This window comes from Siphateles boraxobius, unplaced genomic scaffold (genome assembly GCF_051911475.1).
Source record: "Siphateles boraxobius isolate OS27281-9 unplaced genomic scaffold, OSU_SipBor_1 31, whole genome shotgun sequence".
Taxonomy (NCBI): domain Eukaryota; kingdom Metazoa; phylum Chordata; class Actinopteri; order Cypriniformes; family Leuciscidae; genus Siphateles; species Siphateles boraxobius.
The window spans coordinates 4277283-4284434 of NW_027508931.1; positions in this window are offsets into that span (position 1 = coordinate 4277283).

The window sequence follows — 7152 nt, forward strand, 5'->3', positions numbered from 1 at the left end:
GTTGTTGGAAATTGATAACCAAACATTAATGTAAAACGAATGCATGGAATCATTAAACACATTCTTAGTGTGTTACTGCAATTGCCTTAATACACATTTTAGATAGATTTTATGTAATATGCTGCAATATAAAACTGTGAATGACAACGAAAATAGTATTTAACAGTTTGACTGCATTGATAGCATTTCCAAGTAAAACGCCTGCAGTGTCTGAGGTTTACTATTGCTTGCCAGCCAGTAATTTTCTCAAGTACTGTGGTGGAAAAAAATAGATTGAAACATGTGTATTTTGTGTTTTTATTGAATTTTTTTAACCCAACAAATTGAGCATCTCTCAAGTGGCTTGGATTACCACCAATCTGTGAATATTTTTAGTTATGTATTACAATGGCTGCCACAGTAAATCAGAGCTTGTATATTAACAAATGAATTAACACTTACTATATCCTGAAAAAAATATAATAGCAAGTCTGTAATTTTGAAGCAGTCCTGATTTTGTCAGTCCTTATCTTTAAGTCTGTAAAATGTAGTCTCCGCTTAATAGCTGTCCTGCCTCTAGAAGAGCAATCAAGGCATGATTGTACTTGTATTTGATCTGTTTTGTGGTGCAACATCCAAAACCAACAAAGGAACTTACTAGCATGTATATGGGTTTTTGAATGGTTTAAGGGCCTAGTGATATGGATGTCAGAGAAAGGCGTGATGAAGAGGATGGAAAAGAAAAGCATGAACAGATTGATGGGTAAACAAAGGGCTGTAAAAAGCTGTTCCCCAAGGAGCAGAGGAGCTCAAAACAGAGATGTGGGTGATGAATGGCTTGTAATAAGCCGGCGACTGTCTGACGGCCACTGATCTAAGGTCCCTTTGCGATTAGACGCTCTCACGCTCACGGGGAGGCTGCGATGACAAGGATGTGATCTGTGTGTTGATGTGTTTGTGGGCGGGTGTTATTGTGAAATAAACAGTCACTGAGACAGAAGGGCCACGTTTCGTCAAACCACCTCTGCAAACTATTTTAAAGAACAAAAATGTGCTACATAAACTTTCTGGCCCACAGCAGCCCACCACATCCCACATCATAACACATTGGCTCATTAATGTGCAGAATAACAATACAAAAATAAATAAACATTTATTTTAAGTAACACAACATATATTATGTCATATATGTAAAACAAAGGGAAAGAAACAGAAGAACATTAAGACACACAACATATTAATATAAACTATCAAGCTTTCATCTTGGTGCAGTGTCAGATACAGCACTCAGCTGTACAACTCCTAAATCAAGATTGAAACTATTTTGTCATTAACACGCATCCTCGTGGCATTCTATTAGGCTAGCATGTGACATTAAACTTGCTTGATGTCCACAGGGCATATTCTGGGAGCAGGTCAGCAGAGTTTTATGAGGAGGAGAACGAGATGGCTTGTGTATGTAAAACAGAGTTTGTGTGTATGAGAGATGAAATGATTCCTGAGAAGGAGACAAAATAGATTAGGGATTATTCAGCATTATCTGTAATAAATATTTCTTAGTGTAAAGCTTGATAAAATATATAACAGTGAATGTCTCTTGCCTTCTGTTCAGCCTTTATTGATGCACCTGTCCAGTTCAGGGGTAATACAGCTTAATTTTAATTTTTGCGTGTTTTAAAATTATTGATTGCATGACAGACCACTTTGTGAAATCTGGGTCTTGATACAAAAACTGTTAAGATTTGTTTTGTGCACTTCATATGTGGAATATTGTGCAGTAATTCTTCAAATAGTTTTTTTTTTACTGTTCAAGTTTATTTAACATATAGTTGCAGTTCTTCACAAAATAGGCTCATCTATGTGTTGGCACACTGTTAGCTAGTACTTAAATACAAAAAGACAAATAATATTAATACTCATAAAACCCACCCATGAAAGCCATGGACAAAAAGGTGCAAACTTCTTGTGTAAGATGTGTTGGTCCTATATCTGCAATGATCATAGCTACAAAACAAAGGTTAGAACCAAATTTAATTTTCTCTCAAACATTATAACACACAAATTATCAAATTTTAAACATATCATCAAAATCTTAAATTATGTAATTATTAAGTAGAAGATAAACAGAAAACAAGGAACTCGTTTTTGGAAGAAAACAATAAAATTCAATAGGGTTTATTATTTTAATTCTATACTAATTATTGAGTTAAGATCTAATTTCTCAGCACTCAGCAGTGTTTGGAATTAATAGGCTATAAACTACCATCATTGTTAAAATGAGTAGCCAAACTAGTTTACTAGTGCAAGCTAAATAATACTACTGGTTTCATTTCAGCTTACTGGTTCAGTTTGATTACCATCCTCTTCACTAGGCTCAGGTACAGGTAGGAAAGGGGGAGAGGTGTTGTTGGTCATCATCAGCAGACACTGGTTCATCATCACTGAATGTGCTGCTGAGTCCAGCCTCACATCCTTGGCCTTGGCTGTAATACTAGACCCACGTCAGAGACTGCTGAACGAGATTGGTCTGTTTGCGGACTGCAAGAGAGGGGTGTAACGGGAAGTGGACGCAACTTGAAGGGGGCCTATACCTTGAAGTTGTCCAAATCACACAGAACCACCACACGATATGTCGAACTCAAAACGAGATGTTTTCGGCAAGATGCCAGCTCGAAAAACGGAAAGAATATTTTCGTGAGATAACCGATTCAGAGTGTATAAGTCATATTGTCGGTTTTTACATTGCAGCAAGGGCAGAGCAAAGCGTTTGGAACTTTGAGCTTGTCAATCTGTCTCGCTGAGTGTCCCACAGATGCCAGCAGCACAACCATATAGACTGTAAAAATATATGGGCGTAGTGTCCGTGACGTAGGTTTCTGAAGATCATTTTTGAAGCCTAAAGTGGTCGGAGTCGGCCGCCGCCATCTTGGCAGTGCGTCGCTCCCGGATAAACGAAAATGCACAAAAAGGTGGGTTGTGGGTGGAGTTGAGGTGCCTGGATGCTGAAACTACGCCCCCCTAGCCTAGCTCGACGTGATCGAGTTTGCTCAGGCTAAGGAGCTAATGTGCTACTGGCCTCGCGCAAAAGTGACAGCTGACTTGAAGAAGTAGGCCTAAAGCCAATAGTTCATGTTTTTGCCCTTTGAAATACTATAATAGTTAAAAGACATTACTAAACGTGAGACTATGTGTATTGCAATGCATTATTATTCTGCTAGATAAAAATTTATTATCATGCAGTTACTTACAATATTTACTCTTAGCGTGTATGCGACAGTGATTCATGCGCATACATGTCAGTCAGCGCGGCACCACACGTCAAGTTCGTAGAGAGCTTCATTCAATCCATTTTAAATTCTGATAAATATTACCTAAGAAGATCACGTAAATTCACTAGAAATCCGCGCTCATTTAAGGGACGGAGAGAAAGCACTGACACCTGCAGGATTTCATCTGAAAGGACAGTACTTTTTATTTAACAATAAAAAGTTAAATAAGCATATTATAGTCTATCTGTTCCGTAAGATCAACGATATCGCAGAATGAGTGTAGCATCACTCATGAACTCCAAAAAGCAACTAAATTGTCAGACATCCATAAGTGCATGTTCACAGAGGAAAACAACTGAAAAACAGCACTGGTTGTTCTTTCGATACTCGACAACGACGGAATCCAACGGCGTGGGCGAGGGTATAAGGCTAGTATTAAATTTTATGACATAATCCTGAAAAAAGCATAAACATGGTAGAGATGGCAAGTTCAGCAGCTGGAATCAGCTAAGGTGATGTGATGGCTAACAGAGAGCAGACAAACGGCTAGACAGCAGCGCAATCCACCTGTCACTCAAGTGGCCAAGCCCTTGATTATGCAGGATTATCGCCCTTGATTATGATTTTAAGGCTTAATATAATTTAAACAGATGAGTTATAAAAAATTCACCCCCCTCACAGTTGTCATGAAGGGCAAAATTAGCTATATAGACCAAAACCACTTTTTGCACCAGGCTGTAAACATTTTTTTTCTGCTGTAAAGTTGGGCATATTAACATGGGGGAGATACACATTTGACTCACTTTTGCAGCCAGCCTCAAGCGGCCAGTCGATGAATTGCAGTTTAATTCACTTCCTTATTGGTTTCAAGAGAGAGACCGGGAGGTTGCCACTTGAGCACAACACAGTAGTAGATCGCCCTGGAGTGGTCACTTGCCATTATTAAATGTAAATGGAATGGATGGGTTAAATGTCACCTAATAGATGTAAAAACATTGGTGTCGTCTAATTTATTGTTTTCTATACCAGTTTACAACTGTTTCCTCTTTATTTTTTGTGCAGCTGTGGTGCTTTTGAGTGACGATTCCTCATTTGTCCTTTATCTGTCCATGTTTGGGCCTAAGTTATGATTCATGTAGAGGTTCTAGTTCTAAAATTATTTTAATCATCATAATATAATAATTACTTCTACAATAGACTAATAAAGAGTTTCTTTTAATTTCACATTTTCCTTGCTGTGGTGGCATACCACTAGTAAAATGAATACTGAGGAAACACTGCTACCAGTAAATTTCGTATTAATTATTTATTTATTTTTAAATCTGAACATGTTTTACACATGAACCCATCTCTTCTTTTGTCAACAGGTGTGGTAAACTGGAACACATTTTCAGAGGAGCATAGAAGGACCAACAGAACTCGGTATCTAATCTCCTGTTGCATTCAATGCAATTCTCTTTACAAAGACTGTGAAGCCTACAGAGGATGTGCAGAGAGGGGAAAACTATAAGGATTAGATTCTACTGTTTTTATGTGGCTGGGGCACTTTCTGAGATCTGATTTTCTATTGGATGTGATGCTGCAGCAGTAGCCCAGAACAGACAATATTAGTGCCAGAACGTATTAGATTGGGTTTGCATAAACCCTCATTGTGTTGCCTTTCAATTAAAAGATTTTGTTATGGGCGTGCTTGTTGTTCATTTGTCTTAAAAGTATCATAGGATTTGGCAGTGGTGCATTTAGCTGTTCATTAGTGCTTTTGATATCAGTCAAAATGTTTAATCATCAGCATATCAAAGAACCATAGTAAAGAACATAGTCTGAATGTACCAGAAAAATGGTACAGCCCAATGGGATTATTTCCTGAATGGTTGGTATGTGGTGGTAATACTGTATTTTAAATACATGATTTTGGATAGGCTAACATTGTATTTTATTACATTTTTTTCAGAACCCCCCAAATTATTTTTTTCATCCCTCAGGGTCCAAGTCTCATCTGGGGGGGTGGGGGTTGGGGTGTCGGACTACGATTATCTGCTCAGAGAAATTTGATGTAATGGATCAATCTCTCTCTCCCTCTGTAATGAAAGGGGGCGTGTTTCAAGATACACAATGGAGTAGACCAAACTAATTAACAGGGAGGGAGGGCTAATACACTCAAATCACACTCATCCATTTGCGTAGAAAAGAGATGTAATGTTTCCCGTCATTTTTTTTAATATTTTTGTGTACCGGGTTGGCCGGCCCACCGGGAAAAGTCCCGGTGCTCCAGATGGCCAGTCCGCACCTGGCTTTCAGAAACATGTTGATGTCGGCATGAAATGAAAATTCATTCCTCTATTTTCTAAATGCATGTTATGGAACTTGTCTGTGTCGGTAAAAAACGAAACTTCTCTCTAGTGAGGTATGCACGGTATCTGTAGCCTAATTATTTGTCCGCTGAAACTATCACCACATCTCAAAATCCAATCAACAACTTATGCATTGAACCAAGTCCAAATTGAGAAGGTGTTATACTCACATGTCACAATTAGGGAAGAAAAGACTATCGCAAATTCCGTTTCATGCTGACTTTTATTGATTTTTTTGTATGGTCAATGCTGATAGAGAGCAAGAGAGAGCTAGTTTGAATCCTCCTCCACTGTGATTGGATGGCTGGGTAAAAAATGACAGTGATGAGCGCAGCGTTTTACCCAAAATTGAAAAAATTTCAACTCTCGGCGACCAGTAAAAAACGCCGGGGGCTCAGCGCTTGAGCATTAAATACACGCTCAGCGCCTCGTTACCCTCATGGCATTTAAAAAACGCGGGGCTCCCATTGAAAACAATTGGAATTTGACGCCAGCTGCGTGAATAAACGCCTCGGTGGACACACGGCCTTATGCAGAAGACACGTTTTTATGCCGTCTACATAGATGCACACATCAGAAAATCTCAAAGCTGGATTCGACAAAGTTTGCAAGGTTTTTGAAAATAAATATTAGATATTTAAAGACTTGTTTAAATCGTATAATTGCATATTTGCTGAATGTTGACGCTATATGAAAGTATTAAGTAGCATTTGGCTTACTATTGGCCTATTAATAGAAAAGCAAATTCTATAATACTTTTTATACCGTTTATTTTCTTTGTTTAACAGTTCTGTCTAATCATTTATTAGACAGAACTGTTAAACAGCTAATAATGATAGAGAATGCAAGCTCAGATGCTGGTGTTCTTAGCCTTGTCAAAATAAAAGCCCCACTGTCAGAACCAGTGGTGGGCCGTCAGGGCCAGCAAGGCCTTCTCTGCTGGCCTAAACACTACCAGAATCACTGACTTGCACTTTAATATATTTTTTCCATGAATGAGTATTAAATGATTCCCAATAGTCCATTCTCTTAATCTCACAGCTTTTCTCTTGGTTGCGCTGCTTCCAGTCTTGTATATTTATTTTAGCGCTTTTATCCAATTATATTTCAGCCATCATGTGTTGCCAGGATAAAATCAATCTGCCTTTAGGCCTTCAGAATCGACAGTGCGGGCGCCTGTAGCTTAAACTTACTGGAAATGAAACCATAGCTTTAACCAATCAGATAATCAGTCAGATTTAATCAGCCAATCAGATTTCGATTTGACTGCACCGGGGCCATCTAGCACATAGATATCCATAATAAAAGCTAGATGTCTCGTCCGCGCTGCTGGCCATTGGAGGTCGACGTCCGCACCTGGCGGCCATCTTGTCACAGGCAGCTCGCTAACTCGTAACATTGTTTTTTAATGGTGCATGCACTTTTTAAATAACCATAACTTGCTCAATTTACTACTGATTTTCAAACGGTTTGGTTTGTTATAAACGTCAGAGATGTAGTTATCACACTGTATACTTATGAATAATAAGTGTATAAATAAATAATCATCCAGA